We start from the raw sequence: 22,264 nt of genomic DNA, 5'->3' as shown, positions 1-22,264 counted from the left end.
CTAAAATTATAAATAAAAAAACTAAAATTCAACAATAAATAAATTTGATTGGTTTATAATTAACTTTGGAAACTTTTGCTTGTTTTGTACATTATTTGTTCCTATGCGACCTGTTTTGCAAGACTTGTTCCTATGAGTCATTTTACTCAGTACCAATAGTTAATTTTTTACCTAGACATGCATATTTCAATGTTATAGTCGTCAATAAGCTCATAAACTTTTCTTTAAGATTTTCCATTTTAACTAGTTCATTATCCTTGTTTTAAATTGGATTAAGTAGCTTTCCATATATTGAGCAAGGAGAAATTTTCTTCTTATATTTGAATTGGCTATCTTGAATCTTGTAGGCTATGGAGGCATCCATTTTCATTTTAGTATAGATTTAGCTTTCTTAATTTCTAAAAAGTGAATGACTAATCATAATATCTTTGGAGTCCTTAGTTTGTAAACTAGACTTTTTATCTAGGTACCCATACTTTCTTGGGTCCTTTAAGAAGAGTTGATTCTTTTATTCTCCAAACTTATCTGATTTTTGCACCCTTTCTTTTTAATGGACATTCAAATTTAATGTATCATTTCTCCTTACATAGAAAATATGTGGTATGTGTGTAGGCATTTGAGGAAGTGTTAGTATAATCTTTGGAGGTTTTTGCAAAGTACCCCATGTAGAGGTTTTTTTTCCTTATATTCTTAACTCCATTGAATCTTATACTTTCTTTATTCAAGGAAATTCTTTATGCGCCAATCATTTTATCAAAGTTCTCCTTTCCTCTAGTGAAGTTGTAGATGATTTTGACTTGATCCTCAATTTTACTCTTAAGATCACAAATTTAAGAGTCTTGTGTATTTTAACCCTTTTCTGGCAGCTTTACTTGATCTTGAGACATCTCACTGATTTTGTTTTCTAGTTTAGAAATATATAGATCTTTCTCATTATCAATGCGACTTGTTTTTTAGGTTTTATAGTTCAAATTAGGGAACTATTGGTTCACAATGGGTCATTTTACTTGGGAAACCGATGGTGATAGTTGGTTTTTTGACCTAAACATGCATATTTCACATTTTGGGTGTTTGAAACCCTATTTTTGACTTACTTTGTTGGTCCTACAATTTAAACTTGAGAATTGTTTACTCATTTGATGCGTCATTTTCTAACTTAACCTTCCTATACAATTTTGTAGTTGTTCTAGGAACTAAAAATTAAGTATAAAGCTATTTCTACAAGTAAATAGGGCGAAAATTTTTTTTGTCATTTATTTATTTTATACAAATGTTGAAAATAAAAACATTAGTTAAATTGCTTTTTTAATTCTTTGAAAAAACTAAAATGGAAAACAACGATTAAGTGATCCTTAATTTTTCTTAGTTTTTGATAATGTTTGAACAACTTTTCATTTTTTATAATATTTGATATAGAGTGGCAATATAATTGAAAGTAAATTTTTTTTTTCTTATTTTTCCCAAGAATTTCATAAATGATAATTCCTTACAACAGTTATATGTGGAAGACAATTCCTACTTACTCTTTTTATCATTTATATTTGTATTTCAACCCTTGCGTAGTTAAACGTTTTTTCCTAAGTTTCTCTTACTAATTAATTGAAAATAACAAGCTTCCTCTTGAGTCTCTCTTGTTGGCTCAAGCAATGGTTTGCAAATTAGGCCAACTTTTTTACTATTTAATTTATTTACTTCTCTTCACATGTTTCTCAAGCAAAAAACTATAAAAGAATATATATTTTTCAATGTGGACAAACTAGCAAATGAAATTCTCAACAAATGCTTGGTTAGCTTATTCAATGAATACGTTGTCTTAATGTTTTTGAAAAACTAAAAGACCAAGAGTCACAGAGTAATTGTTACTTCATGAACCTACATATTGGCCTTTTATATTTCTCAAAAGCCTCAAGTGAATTTTTGTATAATGATTGATTTTATTTTTATTTTTTGGGCAAAACTAATTTATTTGTGGTTTTTTATGCCTTATTATTAGTTTATTTAACCTTTTTTTTAACTGTTTTTATCTTTAATTTAGCGTCTAGAATATCATTACAAAACTCGCTCACCATTTGAGAATTATACATGCAGAGGGCAGATGGAGTTTTATTTGCCCATATTGGAAAGTGTTAAGCTACTGAAATGTGTATACATCCGCACTGGAGAATGTTGGTGCTATCATGAAATCCTTCAAAAAAAATTGCAAAACCTTAAGGAGAAAACGGATGCATTGAGTAGCTGTGAAAAGGACATAAAAAAACAAGTACAAAATAGCATTGAACACCATTTCTTAAAGGAGCCAAGGCGGAGCTTGAAAATTGGTTGGAACTTGTGAAAGGAAAAACACAAGAAGTGGCTCAAATAGAGCAAGATTCTAAAAAAAGGAGATGTTTCTCTGATCAAAATTCTTAAAGAATGTTGAGAAGAAGATTGAAGAAGTAAACGAAGTTTTTAAGCAACGTGTATTTCCTGATGGGGTTGTTATCAACACATGTTTAGATAAAGGACTTACATTACCAACCACACTATTAATAGGTGAAGCTACAGCCAAGAGAAACCTTGAAAAGATTTGGGAAATATTGATGAAAGATGACACTAGAAGTGTGGGAGTTTACGGAATGGGATGAGTGGACAAAACAACCATTGTAACACACATCCACAATTGACTCTTGGAAAATTCTAGTCCCTTTGGCTCTGTTTTTTGGGTCACCGTATCTCAAGAATCAAGTGTTCGCATCTTGCAAAATAAGATTGCATTAAAATTGAGTGCGGATTTTAAAGGAGAGGAAGATGAAATTATAAGGGCAGCTATGTTGTCAAAAGCATTGAATGCTAGAGAGAAATTTGTCCTTATTTTAGATGATATATGGAAAAGTTATTCTATAGAGGATGTGGGAATTCCTATTAATGAAGATAGCAAGGGGAAGTTGATCATAACTTCTCGATCCTCAGAAGTATGTCAACAAATGTGCCAAAAAATTATCAAAGTTGAGCCACTTTGAATTGAAGAAGCTTGGAGTCTATTCAAGGAAAAATTGGGGCCTCACACTGTTTTTGTTGATTCTAAAGTGGAAGAAATTGCCAAATCTGTTGCTAGAGAATGTGCCGGTTTGCCCCTTGCAATCATCACAGTAGCTAGAGGCATGACAGGAGTGGGTGACATTCATGAGTGGAGAAATGCTTTAAATGAATTACAAAAACATGATCTGGATGTCAATCAAGATGTAAAGGGTGTATATAAGCACTTAAGATTTAGTTATGATCAATTGAAGAATGAAAAGATGCAGCAGTGTTTATTGTATTGTGCCTTATTTCCAGAAGACCACGACATTCCAAGAGTGGAATTGTTACGGTATTGGATCTGCGAGGGGCTAATAGATGAAATGGGTACAAGGCAGCAGGAGTATGATCGGGGTCACTGTATATTGAATAAACTTATATTGCAGGTATGGAAAGTTTGACCGTTTTAGACTTGTCTAGAACAGCTATTGAGCATGTTCCGGACTCCCTCTCAAGCCTGATGAATCTAAGAGCACTATTGCTTATAAATTGCCCAATTTTAAAATATGTTCCTTCTTTGACACAACTAAAAAAATTAAGGGAACTTGATCTTCGGGGAAGTGAAGAATGTGGAGCTCTGATGGGCATTGAAGAATTAGACGACCTCAAATTCCTAGATTTGTTTAGTATGTCCGTGGAATGGATGTTTCCTCAAACTCAAAGTGGAAGTGAGGGTGGGGGTGGCGGGGGGGGGGGGGGGGGGGGGGGGGGGGGGGGGTCCTCTCCAGGCTAAGGTCATTGCAGTGCATTGGAGTTGGAGGTGAGCATGTGCAGGTGGAGCAACTCTCTGTCTTGACAAAGTTACAAAGCATCAAACTCTGGGTTGCTGACTCTCTCAAATTTAACAATTACATCAAATCTGAGGATTGGAAAAAGTTAAAGCACTACTTCTTCCGGAGGCGAATTATCCCTCATACTCCCTTCAAATGTCCAGGAGTTGATTTTAAGGAGATGCAATGATTTCTGCAGTTTGTCAGATTTTTGGTCTTCTTTGAAGAACGTTGAGGATTTAGCGAGATGCAAAATTGAGTCCTACCAAGGGAAGCATTACTTGTGGGCAGAGAATTGTTGCACTACTGCCACCGATTCTAATATTGTTCCTTTATTTTTACCGCGGCTGGAGACCGAAGCTGGAGACCTTGTTGCTTCGTGATTTGAAAAATCTCAAAGCGCTCTTAAAGCTTCAGGAGGGAGCAGTTGGAAGGGGAGGACTAGGACAACCGCCGCTGCCAGTATGGAGCGGAAGCTTTTCCAATCTTAAGCTCCTGGCCATTTGGAATTGTCCTAACCTAGAGTATATATTTCCTCTTGGGTTTGCACAGAACCGCCTCCAAAACCTTGAGATTGTGGTTGTGTCTGCCTGCAAAAACATTGAGAATATCATTGCAGTGGCAGACGGAGGCGAAGAAGAAGAAGAGGGGGTAGATCAGGAAAGGAGCGAGAATTCCATGTTCATGTTCCCAAAATTACAAGAATTGTGGTTGGTAAATCTGCCGGAGTTGCAGGGGTTAATATATGGCAGTAAGGGGAGCATGGTCCGTGATTCTTTGCACATGATACGCATAGTTGAATGCCCAAACCTGAAGAGCTTCCCTATTTCTATTTCTATTTCTATTTCTGCTTCTGCGCATAAAAATGATAGTGTTCCGCCTCCTACTCCTCCAGCTGTTAGAAGAATTTGGGCAGAAAGAAGCCAATTGGATGCTAGGGAGTGGGCCCACAAACGCCTTTTCAATCTGATACATGTTATTATTATTATTAAAAGTTATTAGAAAAGAGAATTATTTAAAACTATTAATAAAATTTACAATTCTTACAAATTAATACATGTAAATGTCTATAAAATCCAGCTATATAATTTATTAAACTTCAATGTACAAATTCTTAATACTATAAATAATAATTTATTGAATTATATGTTTCCAAAAATTGAACATTGTTCCCAAATTAAAAATTATTATGTAAAAATATCACTTATAACCCTACTAAGGTGGGCTTAGTGGAAATCATTAATTTATAAATTTAACTGTCGTAATATATTATGAATTAGATTTAAAATATATCAATTGATGAACATTGTTTTCATAATAATTAATATGATTTAAATATGACAATTCCATCTTTGATGCAGTCTCAATATCAAATGGCTTTTGAGGGCCTTGGTTCGCTTTGGATACTCAACTTGGAACATTATAAAGAACCGTAAGACATTCAAAACTTAACTCATTACAATGATTGATATAACAGTAGATAATAATATACTACACTATACCATGACTTATATTGGAACATTTGTTATTTTAGTTAGCATACATGATACAAATTTATTTACCATTTTTCACATATATCACTATTTCATATATTTCGCTTCACCTTTTTTTTCCCCTTGTGGTCAATATTCTCGTTAAGGACTAATGCACTCCACTTATGAATGCCACATCTGGTATCATGAACTTGAATGTTTTTCAAAAAATATTGGACTGTTTGTTTCCTTAGGCCTAGTTTAACTATGAAAAAGATTTCCATTTTCTATTTTTAGTTTCAAATAATTAGAAAAATTTTATCTTGCATTTTAGTTCTCCAAGACTCATTAAAATGATAAAAAAAAAAAAAATAGTCTTTGCTTAGTTGTGCAAAGTAACTTTTCATATTTATTTTTAGGCTTCAAAATAATTACAAAAAGGACAACTTTTGTTTTTCAAAAATTATATAAGGTGGTGTATGAGATTTTGATTTTGAGGTTTGAATTTGGATTTATGTGGACTTAATAGAAGTTTAATATAATTTTATACTATATATTATTACAATCCACATAATCCAAATTCTATGGTTCCAAATTAAGAAATAACAATAATTTTAGAAAATAATAAAAAAATGTTTTCAAAAATTTAAAAGTTTTTGATTCTTTTCTTAAAGAAGCAATTTATCTGTTTTTTTTTTCAACCCAAAACATAATTTTTTTAAAAAGCATTGTTTGCTCTTTAAGTTTTCTAATACATATGTGCCATCTTTTTGGTCGATTGGAGATCAATGAAATTTTGCTCTGTGTTCTAATTTCTTTTAGTGGTTTCATATTTTTGCGCTCGATACTTCCTCAACAAGTTTATAAGATTCTTCCCAAGATCAAACTTGTATATAAGTGGATGCGGTAATTGTGATTAGTTTATGATCAGGGTCTTATTATAAAAAAATTCCTGATGTATTTAGATTTGGGGTTTTAACATAATAGAATTTGTATTCACTAAAAAAATTAAATATTTAATTTTCTTCTTGTTGATGTTATTAAAAGTAAATATTTAATTTTGAAGGGAATAGTTTTACATAATCCAAGGAAATAGATAGTTTGAATAAATAAATAAATAAATAAATTCAATGCTGGCTTCAACTTGTTTTAGCTATTGCATCTTTCGAGCTGTAAAAAAAAAAAAAGGATTTTATTTTCATACAATTTTTTTTATTGTCATTCATTTTTTCAAATAAATGTTGTAAAACTGAAAATTTAGATAATTTTTTTTGGAAGAGAATTATTTTCAACAATTGTAAGCCCTCTAGGACTTTGTCAACAAATTTGCAATACTTTTTTATAATTCTATAGAAGTACTGTTTTCAATGGCCGTTTCTACAAGATTAGTAAGACTTTACTATGAAAAAGTTTCAATAAAGTAGATAGAAGTTGTGAGCATAAAAAACTAGCAACTCTTGCTGATACCATGAAAATAACTCGGGTATTTCTTTTTTATGCAGGTTATTTTGAATGGCAAGCAAGGGAATGCTCAGTAAGAGAATTAGTTAATTCATGCAATAAGAATGTGGAAAATCATCTCTAAGAAAAATATTTATATTCACGCTGCATTTGGAAGTATGAATATCAGACCTTGAATTTGGATTTGAATGAAATTGAAAATATTTCGTTGCAATTTCGTATTATATTTTATCCAAATTCAATATAAGTACAAATTCATGACCTCTCCAAACATAGGGTCAGGGAAAATCTCATGGCATTGTTTATTTGTAAATAAGAGAATTAGTGTCCTCTCCACTAGTTCTATCTGTCACTTGGTTTAAGTATATATTAATGGTTAATTAAGCATACATAAAATGTGCATTAAAATTAGTGTAACATCCATGTTTATACCATATTTTCTAGCACACTTTCAATATTATATAGTTTAATATGCTAATTGGGTCAATATTCACGGCTAATATTCATGCTGTGAACTTGATTCCCAATTAGTTTTCTATGCTAAAATTTCATAAATTGTATCAAATACAGTTTTATAATAAAATTGTAAATTGTAGACATAATAAATTTAAAATAGGTACATATATATGATCAAATCACATGTACAAAATAATAATAATAATTCAATAATGGTTGAATGGCTTCAAGGGATTTTTTTTTTTTTTATTTGGTAACTCAAAAAATCTTCTTCTTCCATCTTACAAAAATCATAGAACTCAAAATATAGAATTTTGGTTCGAGTAGTAAGATTATGGCTTATTCCCACGAATAGATTAGTTTTAATAGGATAGTTGCAATTATATATATTTTATATATATTAAAATTTTGTATAAATATTTTATATATTAAAATATTAAATCAGTTAAAATCGGTTAACTGATTTAACCTGTTCAATGAATTTTGGTTGATTCGGTTAATAAGATTTTTCTTAGGCTTATAATAACATTTTTTTTTTCAGAGAAATACATTTGAGATGACAAAAATACATCTTACATCTACAAAATACTTTACATATCTCTAAATTGCAACATTCTCATTTATTTGCAATAATTTTTTTTAAAAAAATAAACCATTTTATTAGTATTATTGTTGTTGTAAGCAATTATGAGGGGAAATAGGAATTTCTGGGATTGAGGGAAATCCAAACTTATAAAGGAAAAAAAAAAAAAAACTAAATTAAATGACACAGAAAGAAATTCTTACCCTTAAAAACATTGCGAACAACTGTATATTAATATCTGTGTACTTCCAACAGTGTAAGTTCAATATGCTAGTCTAATATTCATGTTTGTATGCATAAACTTCAAACTAAAATCTTCTAGGGTGCTTCCAACATCATGCAGTGTAATTCCCTAGCTAGGCCAATATTCCAGTGTTTAAGGCTGCATTTGGGAGCATGAATTTCATGCATTAGTTTGGTATTTGTATGAATTTGGATGAAATTGACTGCAGTTTTGATTTGCATTTTATCCAAATTTAAGGTCTGAATTCTCAGCTCCGGGGTAAGATAATTCAAAAATTCCTCATCAGTAACAATCCACTAGTTGCTCCAGTAAAGAATCCTGCCTATCTATATCCACCAAAATAAACCAAGGGTATTCTAGAATATGATGAAATGGATTATCTGAGGTTACATTTGGTTCAAAAATGTCTATTCCTAGGAATAAAATGATCATAATACAATAATTTGATAGGAACAAAAGAAGATGGTTGTCTCTATAAACAAATGACAATGCAAATTTTTTTATGAATCCTTAACATAGAGTAGGCATGGAACGAATATTTTCAAATTTTGCAATGGGGAAAAATTTTCAGTCTAGGATAATTCAACATTAAAAATCAAACGCTAATAATGTGTAAAATTAAATTTTTTATTAATTAATTTATAATATATTTTCTTTTCTTTTTCACCCATTTTTGATAACCAAACATCAAAAATTAGATTTTTTTATTTCATTTTCTTTACATAGAATTTTCCAAATACCAAACATAACATTATTATGATATATGAGTTCTCAAGATATCGATGCACTTTTCTTGGCCTATATGTAAATTCAATTCCCCGAATCAAGTGAATGAAGGTAGCTGCCCCCATCCATCTTTGATTTGATCTTTCAAATGGCATGGAAGATTTAGAAAAGAAAAAAGAAGTTCCTTAATCCGAAATATCTGCATTATTCCTTCCTTGAATCACTAATTTATTTTTCTCTCATCCCCTTAATAACCTTTATTTATTAAATTATTTGTTTCAAGGCAAGCAAAGAATTTCATAAATCATAATTCTTTACTTCAATTCCATGTGTGTGAGAACTCCAACGCACACGTCTGATTCCTCATCATCTTTATTTAAATTTCAATTCTTGCACATTGAAAATTAAAGCATTCTTCTCAAGTTCATTTATCTTGCTAATTAACTGATTCTTCCTTTCAAGCCTCTCTACTAGCTCAGGCAATCACTCACAAATTAGGTCAGATTTTTGTTTTTGCTATTTTCCTGGATAATAAAAAATGTATTAATAGCTATTTAATTAATTTATTTGCTTCCCTTTAAATATGTTTCTTAAGGTCCTGTTTGGTACGTGGAAAACATGAGGAAAGAAAAAGAAAAATATGTTTCTCAAGCAAAATTTTTTACACAAATGGAGCCTAGCTATTTTATAATTAAAATTAAATGCAAATGGTTACGTATTTCTAAATTAAGCTTGCCTTCTTAGCCCTTTGTGATCTTCATATGTGTTCTTTTCAATTATGATGACAGTGCCTCATGAAAACTAAACTGACAATTGGCGAACATAAAATACAGTACGCTGCGTGGAAAGGAATCAAAATATTAGATCTCCATATGTGTTCTTTTCCATTATGAAACCATGGTGATAGTACCTAGTGAAAACTAAGCTGACAATTGTAGGACATAAAATACTATATGCCATGTGGAAAGGAAGCAAAATATTTGAGATTTTTACCTTTTTATTTAATTACTAATTTTATTTCTTTATTTGATGTTGTTTTATATTATTTGTTTACTTAAAATTTTGGGGTAAAACATATCATGAGATCCCCAGTTGAGTTTTGCCTTCTCTTTTTTTAATTTATTAATTTTTTTTTTCTTTAGTTTTCCCTTTAATGTTGCATTATTGTCCCTATTAATGGTTATCTTAGTCTTTTAATATTATTATTGTGTAAGTGTTAGTGTTAATGTTAAGTTAATTAGTGAGAGTTAGTAAGGGTATTATGATCGATAGAATGTATTTGATTTGTATTATAAATAGAAGGAGAGACCTATCTTCAAGTCAAGTCATTCATTTAATCAAAAATCTCAACATGGTATTAAAGCATGATCCAACCGAAACCGTATCACCAATCCACACTCAGTCACTGCTAGAAAACACCCTCCCATTGCTGCCCTTCTCAGAACCACCACAACCTTTCATTATTTCACATCATATAGCAAAAAACAAAACCCTCTGAACTATAACCTTACAAAAAACACCTATTGTTGAAAGCTTCCCCACATACCCCCACACCCCGTTGCTTGAGAGTGATTCTTGCCAACTTTTTTCTGATTTTTTTCTCCAACACGCTTGGATTCCTTAGACCATATTATCAAGCTATTAGGCATGCTTTTTGCTTAAAGATCCAACCTTTTTTTACCATGCACTTGTGGTAATCTATAAGTCTTTGTTCAGTGTTCATTAAGGCTTTTTGGGAGTTTCTTGGACTAGTGGCAATGTTCATAAGTTGATTTGTGAGGTTGTGGTAGTATTATATTAGTTCATAGGTGGTTCACCTCATCCATGGTTGTTTCGGTGTTTCACCTTGTTTATGGTTGTCCCGATTATTTTTTATTGTTCTTGTTTGACAATGGTGTGACCGTTGGTTTATGAGTATTGGGATGGAGCCTATAAATCTCAAAAACATGTTTCCTTCATCGCTGCCACAAATAACAACTGAAAAGTTGGATGGAAAGAATTATGTTTAGTGGTCTAAGGTTGTTCATATTTATTTAGCAAGATTAGGAAAATCTGATCACTTGCTCCAATCTTTTCCTCTTGATGAGAAGATAAAAAGAAGTGGGGACTCAAGAAGATGCCTTCGTTGTTTTCCTCTTGTGGAATTCAATGGAGCCCCAAATTGCACAGATGTGCATGCACCTAATTACATGGAAGAAGATTTGGGATTATGCCAAGTGTTTGGGGGTGACAATGTAATGAGGGGTTAAATGGGGGAGAGAGATGGTTTTAAATGTATTCTCCAAGAATTTGTAAATGTATATCAAATTACTTGTGTTATGGCTTGTATAGTGTTCTCTTTGTTAAATACAATAAGTAGTCTTTATTTATCATTGAGCATGAATGTCTCTTGCCTTCCTGATGCCATCGATGTCTATATTAATATTTCATGATTATGAGTGGTTGCCAAGACTTATGTGATGCTCATGTTTGCAGGCTTGAATGGGTGATTATTTGCTGACTCTACTGGAGGAGAGCCTTGATGAGTGCCGTGTGGCCCCTTAGTTGAGTCTAATTTGGGGGTCCGTGACACCAAGCTTTTATGCTCTAGTAACATTACACATACGTATGATTTATCCTAAGACTACTTTCAGTTACATAAGGGAGATAGGAGCATTACAGATTATTTTGGAGAGATCATACGTATTCATGAGGAGCTTAACACTGTGCAACTTATAACTGTCGATGTTCATGAGATGTAGAAGTAGAGGGAGCAAATAACAGTTCTTCAAGTTCAAGAAGGCTTGAAACCTGAGTTTAAGGCAATCCAATCACAGATACTTATTAGACATTCCTAAATTGCACCTTATGTCACATTTTCTTTTAAATTTTTAATATTTATATTTTTTTTAACTAGTTAATTAACTACTATTAGATTCAATTTAAGGATAATTCACCATTAATTAGGTACCATTCATAGAACGGGTGTATAGGTGGTGCTAGTACCTTCTCCCCGCATAACTAAACTCTCGATCCCAACTCTGGTAAATGCGGATCGAGACTACTAGTTCCTTGACCTTAGGACTAGTAATCAATGAGCAGTAATTAGGTGAACTAACTGCACCTAAGAAAAATAACAGGTTAGTAGCAACTCCATCAAACCTTCAATATCATCACCCCTCGCCATTTCGGACCCTTCTCCGGAACATTGTGACAAGCATTGCTAGCAAATTGCAGGCAACTTTATCCAACATATGGTTACGAATTTTTTACAATTTGGTTATCTCCACAAGGATTTAAATAAGACATTTATAGTGCTTATTCCAAAATCTTCACCACTGAGACGGTTCCAAAGTTTCAACCAATCAACCCGCTTCGCAAAATCATTTCCCTAAAGCCAAGTCCTCACAAAAATGTCAGCGAATAAAAACATTCAGAATGTAATTCCATCGAATCACATCATGTTATGCTATCTACCTTTTTATAAGCTTACTTTTGCTAGTTATTCAACTTTTACTGATATCTTCAAAATTTTTGCAGTTCTAGCTGGCCAAAGGCAATTTTCAGAAATTTAAAATATTTTTTCAGTCCTAATACATCTTTCCACATGTCAGCAAATTTTTCAGCGACAGTTGCAATTTTAAAATTTCAAAAGCCAACTATAAGGGGGGTATCTACAAACAGGCATATTAATAAAAGATGGAACCTTGATTTTCCTTCTTCAACTTCATCAAAAGTTGCAGCCTGCAGGGTTGAAAGGTAAACTCCATGTCTACATCTGGTCAGACAAATCATGATTCAATCTTCTTTACAATCATTATCAGTGTTCGATACCACTTTACCTAAAAACTTAAGCTGTTAGGTTTTAGGCCAACAATGTGTATCAAGCTTTAACACACTTCCCCACATGTGCAGCCTGACAACACATGGAGAGATAAACAAATGATAAATAACACCCATTACAGGGAATAAAATGATTTTTTAAACACCACATAATAAATGTGAGCAATGAAACTAGAACCCACGACCTCATGGTAACGAGCTCTGGGACCACGTTAGATTACCACTGTACAAAAATCTTAAGCTGTTAGGTTGTGGGCCAACAACACATATCAAGCTTTGGCAACCAATTTATATTTCACAAGATTTCTACCTTGGTTTGTATACTTACTGGTGCCATTTGTAACTGCTTCTTGTGGGGTGAGTCTGTTAGCATTCACAAAATCCCTTGGCATCATTTGTCTCTGCTCACTTCTCAAACACATGCTGGTGGCATGGGGTTTCCAGATTTTATAATATTTAATAAAGCTTTGTTAGGCAGGAAGGCTTGTAGAATTGTGACACCTAATGATACATTATCACCATATTTACTTGGTAGAAATACTGTTGACATCTTAATGATGCTCAGAATAATCCTTATAGCATCCTTTGTTTCAAGGAGTTGGAAAAGTATTCGTGAGGGTTGGGATTTCATTTAGCATGGTAAAATTTGGCATCCAGGTCTTAGGTTTTTCACTAGAGATCCTTCTGTACTCATTTGCTCAGGGTTTAGTCTCAGAGATGTTGGTTTCCCATGTTTTAGGTCTCAATTTAGGAATGTTACAGGTTTTGCAGTACCTGCTACTCATACTCGGAGCATCCCCCTAATTCATTCTCATACCCAAAGCTTTGGCAAATGACTTCTTGCTAACTAGGGTTCAGTGGTTGACTAATTTAATGCCAGCAGTGACCTTTGCACTCTCATTTCCTGTTCAGAATTTCCTCCTAGTGAGCCTTACACTCAAGCATATTTGGAAAATCACAATGCATGTTGCTTTTAGTCTACAAGATAGCCATTTTCACAACACTAATATAAACCTCGATATTGAGTGACAATTGTGTAATTTGCTAGAAACCTCTACTTCTAATCAGTCTGCTCAAGATGGTCTTGTTTACAGGTTCCGAAAGCATAGATTTCATAAGGATGTTGCCACTGTGTATAAATGTTATCATTTAAGAAGAGTCATTCATCTAGGTGGTTTGGCACGTCAACACTTATTCATGATCACATTGGGAAAGTATTTTCACTCAGATTGACAAGCTTCACGCTATTGAATCATCCTGGCTTATGCCCATCGATATCGATTTCTACAGGCACAACTTCACCGCATGGGCTACCCTCGTATTCATTTTTCAATTACTAATGCAATATTTATATCCTTTTTCACCAATGCTCAAGATGATCCTTGGAATGCAGACTACTCACTCAAAAATTCAAGCAAAGTCAGTTTTCCTGCTTGTATGCCATTACTGCTCAGCCTCAACTGCCTCCAGTACCATTTGATCTCAATGAGCTGCATTGTTGCCCCTGTGGACATGTATATTGGCCAAGTTACCAAACCTCCATGATAATATGTTGTTTCTCAATATTTATATTTCATCTTATCCAGCGTTCTAAATGTTTCTGTCATACTCATGTTTTCTTTTTGACTTAATATAATTCCTTGCTACAGCAATAACAACAAACCAAGCCTTTAGTCCCACTAGATGGGGTCGGCTAAATGAATCCTTTTCCACCAATTCACAAGATCGAGGGTATTTTTCTCGAACAACTTAAGGACTATTAAAACCTTCCTCACTATCTCACTCCAAGTTATTTTCGATCTACCCTTTTCCCTTCTAAGTTCTACTACTACTAGCAGTAACTAAGCCCTCCTCCACTAGTGCACTATGTAGCCTGTGTTGCAAATGACCAAAGCATCTAAGCCACCTCTCCTTATCTTACATTCTACACTCTATAGTCATAGTACCTAAATTATTGCGAATATGTTCATCCCTTGATTTATTTTTTAATGTTTTACCACTCATCCACGTTAGCATTTTTAGCAACTTCTATATTTTAAATATGTTGTTTCTTACTTACCCAACTTTCTCCATATAGCATAGGTGGTGTCTCATAGGGTCCAATAAAATTTTTCTTTTAATTTTAAGGGTATCCTACGATCGCACAACATGCCAAAGCACTTCGCCATTTTATCCAACCTGCTTTAACTTGATGTATTGCATCTTCTTCAATTTCTCCTTCAACTTGCACAATAGATTCAAGGTATTGAAATCTACTGGTGCTATTAATTTCTTAACCATCAAGTTTATTTTTTATTCAATATTCCTCCTACCATGACTCAAATTATATTTTATATATTCTGTCTTATTTCTATTTATCTTAAAACCTCTAGATTCTAAAGCTTCTCTTGTATTTCTAACTTAGGTTCTACTTCATCCCTAGTTTCATCAAACAATATCATTTGCAAACAACATATACCATAGGACGTCATTTTGGATGCTCCTAGTAAATTCATCAATCACTAAGAGAAAAAATAAGGGCTCAAAGCAGATCCTTGATATGCGCCTATTATGATTGGAAATTCACTAAACTCTCAACCTTAGTCTTAACACTAGTCATTTTTCTAGCATACATATCCTTAATGACATCCATATGCCTACTGCATACTCTTTTTTTTTTTCTTAAACACACCATAAAACTTCCTCATATACCCAATCATTGGCTTTTTCTAGGCTAATAAAAACCATATGCAAGTTCCTCTTCTTTTCCTTAAACTTTTCCATTAAACTTGTTTAAAAGATATATAACTTCTATAGTCGACCTCCTAGGCATAATACCAAATTGATTTTCTAAGATTCTCATTTCTACCCTCAATCTTTGTTCAGTAATCCTTTCCCACGATTTCATTATATAACACATAAAGTTTGATTCCACAATAGTTGTTGCAATTTCAAATATCACCTTCGTTTTTTTTTATATAAATAAGCCTTGAATCAATGGTAATGTTGCTCTGGTTGGTCATGGTTTTGAGTCCAAGGAAACAACCTCTCTATATAAAAGTAGGGTAAGGCTGCCTACATTGTGATGACGCTCCCCCTACCCTCCCAAAGCGAGGAGCTTTTTGGCCGAAGGACACCCTTAGGTATTAAAGTGTTTTTTCTCAATTCATCTAGCAGTTCCTTAGGTTTTATACTTGTGTTGAATAAATTAGTTAATCATGTATATCATTATCCCCTAGGCATTTCCAAATTTCATTTGGGTCCTATAGCTTTTCCATTTTTCACTTTTTTAATGTAATCTTAACTTCATTGATTCTAATTTTACAAATAACTACTTACTTCTACCCAAAAAAGAAAGCTAGGATGGATGAGGGTGGGAGCTTCTATGTTTCTGTGAGAGAGAGAGAGAGAAACAGAGAGAGAGAGAGAGAGAGAGAGAGAGAGAGAGAGAGAGAGAGAGAGAGAGAAATAAAGGGGCACGGAATGAGTACTACAAAGGTTGTGCAGCTTCTAGCAACCGGCAACAGCATTGTTCTGTGTGACAACAGAAGTCAGAATGTCTTTAACGACCATCGAGCAGCACATGTGCTACTAGTAAGGGTTCAGATGTTGATGACCCTCAATGGTGGTGTGCACGGTATCACAATTCACTACCAACACACGGCTTGGGTTTGGAAGTTTTTTACTCTTTTTCTTAAAAAAATTTCAAGAATGGCCGATTGAACTTTACAACTAGTATCAAGTTGGTCACCAAAATTTCAATTGCAACAGCAGTTTGCATTGAACTTTACACATTGTTTCAATGTCATCCAATGTGTAATAGTAAATGCCGACTGACAGAATGCTCTAGTGGTATTACTAAATTAGACAACCTCATCGGTGGCATCCTGCTTTCCTCCTGATTTGAGAAGCTGTAAAGTTTTTCTACCGTCCCAATGTTCCTCGATATATTTGCTACTCAAACTCTCATAACTTACCAATCTTTTGCTACCAACATGTCAGTGAATGAAGTAAAAGTTTAAAGCAGCAGACTAGCGCTCTAGGTCATTTCCTGTAAATTGATCAGAAAATTACAGCATAAACCCCTACTGTTGATTGAGCAGCAGCAGATCTAAAACATATAAAGCAAGCCATAATCCCTCTTCTGGCTTCGGATAGAGGAGAGAAGAACATAAAAAAAAAAAAGCACACGTAGGAAGAGCTTCTTAGATCAATCAATACATCAAATTAAATAATCTGTTCACTGAGGTATCTTTGACATTAAAATTTAGCAGAAAAATGTAGCAAGTGTACAAGTTAGCAACAGAAAACACAACAGCATAATATGCAGTAACAGTACGATTTAAGAGCAGTAAAATACAATAGCAAAATTCAACAGCAGTAGTAGAAAATAATACTGCAGTGAAAATGAATATTTTGGGGAAAAAATGAAAAAAAAAAATTATAGCAGCACAAAAAACTTAATAGCTTGGCAAAATAAAAGCAGTGGAGAAACAGGATGCAAAACCTAGCCATGACCCAAAAAAAATATCAGTGCATGATGATTGCAAGTATATGCCACTGAAAAAAAATGACAAACACTACCACGAGTAGCTTTGAAGCTCATTTTTTTTAAGTGTTCAATCGTCATGTTCTTTTTTATATGTAATTGATCTCAGTACTTAGGAGGGCAAAATATGCTTAAGGTTGTACAAGATAAGGAAACCAGAGTTTATTTTATTTAAAAACAAGTGTATATGCCCAATATGGATGAACCTGAGCTCCATGTGCATAATGAAAAGGAATTCAACCTACTTATTCTTTTGTGAGCTTAATCCTGTTTTAGTTTTTCATCAGATTTCCTCTTTCACTCCGCCTGTGATGCACTTAATGTCCTAACTTTTTCACACACAGCCGGTCCCAAGCTAGGGTTAGGAAAGAGGGTTGCGTTAGGTAGCTAACAGCTAACGTAAAATTTGTCAGATCACTACGATATGAATCCTTACTGAATATTTGTTGGGGCGTCCCCTACGAGCGACGCGTTGCACTTGAACCACCCCGGTGTAGCGAAAAGTGGGTGAGGGTGGGCTAGGTCACCGCCCCAAAGCGACGCGCCATGTTGACGCCCAGGTACGGTGTCAAATATGCGAGGATTCTTGCATCATTCTGGACGTGGGCAGGTAAAGACGTTAGTTCAGGAAACTAGGATTAGATTCGTAACTTGAAATATAGGGACACTTACGGGAAAAAGCATGGAAATTGTAGATACAATGATTAGAAGAAGAATTAATATAATTTGCCTTCAAGAAACTAAGTCGGTGAGGGAGAAAGCTAGAGAAATCGATAAATCAGGATTTAAGCTTTGGTACACTGGAAAAGAAAAACATAAGAATGGAGTAGACATTATTATAGACAAAAACTTAAAAGATAGCATTGTGGATGTAACTAGTGTAAGGGATAGAATTATAAAAATCAAGATGGTATTAGGACAAAAGATAATAAATATCATTAGCGTTTATGCTCCTCAAGTTGGCTTAGCAAAAAATCTTAAGAGACAATTTTGGGAAGATATGGATAGTAATACAAGGCATACCAGGGATTGAGAAAATATTTATAAGAGGAGATCTGAATGGACACGTTGGAAGAGATAATAAAAATTATGAGAGGATACATAGAGGATAGGATATGGAGACAAAAATGAGTCTGGGGAGATGATCTTAGACTTTGCTATGTCATATGATTTTAGTATAATGAATACTTGCTTTAAGAAGAGAAAAGAACACTTAATAACCTTTAAAAGTAGACAAAACAGAAGTCAAATACAGTTTTTTATTGCTAGGAGGGTAAATCATTTATCATGCAAGGATTGTAAAGTTATTCCAGGTGAAAGCCTAACCACACAACATAGAGTCTTAGTGTTAGATATATGTATTAAAAAATGAAAGAAAGAGGATAAAATAAACCAGTGTAGGAGAACTAGATGGTGGAACCTAAAAGAAAAAAATATAATAAAATTTAAAGATAAAATGATCAAAGATGGGGATTGGACCATAGAGGATAGGATAGATACAAATGCTCTTTGGAATAGATTAGTTAGCTCTATTAAAAAGATAGCAAAAGAGATTTTAGGTGAATCAAAGGGAAGATTCTCGAATAACAAAAAGAGTTGGGGGTGGGATAAAAATGTACAAAAAATCATAAAGACAAAAAAATTTGGTATCAAAATGTGACAAAAATGTAGAAACAGAGATAACTTTGAAAAATATAAGGAGGCAAGAAAAGATGCAAAAAGGGCCGTTAGTGAAGCTAAATATAGATCATTTAATAGTTTGTACGATAGATTAAGTACAAAAGAAGGGGAAAGAAATATATTTAAACTTGCTAAAGCTAGACAAATGAAGAGTAAGGACTTAGGAAATGTAAAATGTATAAAAAGTGAGGATGATATTGTCTTGGTTAAGGACAAATATATTAAAGAAAGATGGCGAAGTTACTTTAGTAAGTTGTTTAACGAAAACCAAATAGAAAGCTTAAACTTAGAATTGTCAAATGAGGAAAAAACTAAAAATATAAGATTTATTCGTAAAATTAGAGTTAACGAAGTTAAGTTTGCACTAAAAAAGATGAAAAATGGGAAAGTTATGGGACCAGATAAGATCCCAATTGAAGTTTGGAAATGCTTGGGTGATAATGGAATTATATGGTTAACTAATTTATTTAATACAACTGTAAAAACTAAGAAAATGTCAGATGAATGGAGGAAAAGCACTTTAATACCTATATAGAAAAATAAAGGAGATATTCAAAATTGTAATAACTATTATGGAATTAAACTTATGAGTCATACGATGAAACTATGGGAAAAGATAGTTGAACAAAGATCAAGGTTAGAAACGAAGATTTTAGAAAATCAATTTGGTTTTTTGCTTGGGAGATCTACCACAGAAGCTATTTATCTTTTAAGAAGATTAATTGAAAAGTTTAAGGAAAAGAAGAGGGACTTGCATATGATATTTATTGACCTTAAGAAAACATATGATAGGATACTAGGGAAGTTCTATGGTGGGTTTTAGAAAAAAAAGGTGTATGTTGTAAGTATACTAATGTGATTAAGAATATATACGATGGAGTAATGACTAGTGTAAGGACCATAGATAGAGAAACTAGAGAATTTCCCATTACCATAGGTGTACATCAAGGATCTATTTTGAGTCCTTATCTTTTTGCTTTAGTGATGGACCAATTGACTTAGAGTATTCAAAAGGAGGTTCCATGATGAATGTTATTTGTAGATGATATTCTATTAATTGATGAAATTAGGGACAGAGTAGAGGCTAAATTAGAATTATGGAGAAATTGAAGATGATGTAATGCATAGAGTTAAAGCAGGTTGAGTTAAATGGAGAAGTGCTTCAAGTGTGTTATGTGATCATAGAATACCCTTAAAATTGAAAGGAAAGTTTTATAGGACAGCTATAAGACCAGTTATGTTATATGGATCGAAATGTTAGGTGACGAAGAAACATAATATCCAAAAAGTAAAAGTTGTCGAAATGAGAATGCTTAAATGAATGAGTAGTATAACATTGAAAGATAAATTAATGAATGAACATATTCGTGGTAAGTTAGGTGTATCTTCTATAGAAGATAAGCAAAGGGAGGGACGACTCAGATGGTAGGACACTTACAACATAGGCCACATAGTGCACCTGTGAGGAAGAGTGACTTAGTTACTGTGGGGGGGCAGTAGAAGGGGTAGGGGTAGACCTAAAATAACTAGTGAGGAAATAGTGAGTAAGAATTTAATATCTTTGAATTTACCAAAAGAAATGGTCTATGATCGCATAAATTGGCGGAAAATTATTCATATAGCCGACCCCACGTAGTGGGATTAAGGCTTGGTTCTGTTGTGTTGTTATTGTATCAGATTTCCTCTTTGGCCCCTCCACTATATGAAAGGAAAATCCAATAGAATTAAAAACTTAGGGCTCATTTGGAACATGAAAGACACTAGGAAAAGGAAAGAAAAATATGAAGGAATCAACTTTTTCATATTCGATTATAAAGAGCAAAAAAATAAAATACATTAGCAAAATAATGAACAAATTTTAAAACTACACATGATCAACATTTGTTTTTTCTTATTTTTAATCATATTAAAACAAATTTTCTTTTTTAATAATATTTGAAACAAAGAAAAAATATAATAAAAAATGAATTTTCTTCTTGTTGTCCTTTCCTTTCCTTTCCTTTCCTTTCCTCAATCAAAATCATTGATTCAAACAGTCTAAGAGCTCTAAAACATGTTTGAATTTTGCTACCATGTAATAAAAGCCCATGGTCCCCTTGTTTTCTTGTTTTGACTGTTAGACTATGCAAAATATTCATCTAAAATAGTGGGAGCAAGCCGTTTCGCTGAATAGTTATTTTTCTGTCTGTCTAGGTGTAAAAGACAGGACAGCAAAATTGCAAATTCCCAGGGACAAAATTCATGCATCAAAATTTCAGTTTGATTTGACCTAAAAAAACTCCATATTCCACCACTGAAAAGTGCAACACCTAGGTTCTTGGGACTGACCATTGCCTCCATTTTGAGATTGATATAACATGAGAGCCCTTCCAAGGCATAGCATCCACCAAGCATCCGCCAAGGTAGACCATGTTGAGATTTATGTACTTTTACATTTCAAAGTCTACTCCAATCCCCTCCTTTTATTTTACCTTTTGCCTTGGCCCTTTTGGTAAAAACTAGAAGTTGTCAAACTCAACCTAGTTTCATGATCACATTTACGGGCCTAGTTAGTTGTGTAAATAGTTTTCATCTTCTATTTTAGTTCTCCAAAAAATTATAAAAAAGTTAGCCAATTTTTATTTTTATGATATTTCTACAAAATAAATGAATACCAATTAACAAGTTTGGTGCTATTTGCTTACAAAAATAGTTTTATTTTTTATTTTTTAAATAATTAAAAAAAATGCCACATTTTCTAATTTTCTAAATTTATATAGAAAAGTTTGAAAATGTCTTTCACTACTCTTCTAGAATTCTAACCATTACTTTGCATATGATATTTGGATATTGAACTTTAATTTGTATAAATTATGTATTATTTTTTTCTAAATTCATACAAATCTAAACTCAAACCTTAAAACATAATATAAACCTTGAAAATTTAAAAAATAAACTAAAAATTTTATAATTTTTTAAAACTAAAAATTAAAAACGGAAAATATTTTCCACAACTAAACAAACCCTAAATTTTCCTCATAACCAGAGTAAAACGTTGTCGCTAGAAAAGAGGGCCAGAGAACCAAGGCGACATTGAACACAAAAAGAAAGAAATCTCAAAGAGAGAGAAGATCGGAAAACCTAATGGGCAGTACTTATCTTAACGAACTACCAAACCCATTTTTCAATTTTTGATTTTGAGAAGACTTATTTGGGTTCTGAAAGGATTTATGGGTTCTTCGTTTTAAACAGGCAAACAGAAAAGGGAGCTCAACCCGTCCCTGCACTACCCACATCACAAGAGCACACGCGTACGCATAGAGAGAGAGAGAGAGAGAGCTTACCAGCAAGAGAAGGCTTGCGCCAGCGGACTCATTTCTCTTCTTTTGCCATGGACAAACTCAGGCAGCTCGCGGAGAAGCTGCGCGCAGGATAACCTCCTTTCCTTTGAAATTGGTGGAATGTAAGAAATTTTTAAGTAAGCCT

At 33.1% G+C, this 22,264-nt stretch overlaps 1 pseudogene; it reads left to right on the top strand.

The window, feature by feature from the left end:
• Positions 1-2,579: 2,579 nt before the first annotated feature.
• LOC131145932 (probable disease resistance protein At4g14610) lies at positions 2,580-14,136 on the top strand (annotated as a pseudogene).
• Positions 14,137-22,264: the final 8,128 nt, after the last annotated feature.

This window comes from Malania oleifera, chromosome 13 (assembly GCF_029873635.1).
Source record: "Malania oleifera isolate guangnan ecotype guangnan chromosome 13, ASM2987363v1, whole genome shotgun sequence".
Classification (NCBI taxonomy): domain Eukaryota; kingdom Viridiplantae; phylum Streptophyta; class Magnoliopsida; order Santalales; family Ximeniaceae; genus Malania; species Malania oleifera.
This window is presented reverse-complemented; position numbering and strand designations above follow the sequence as displayed.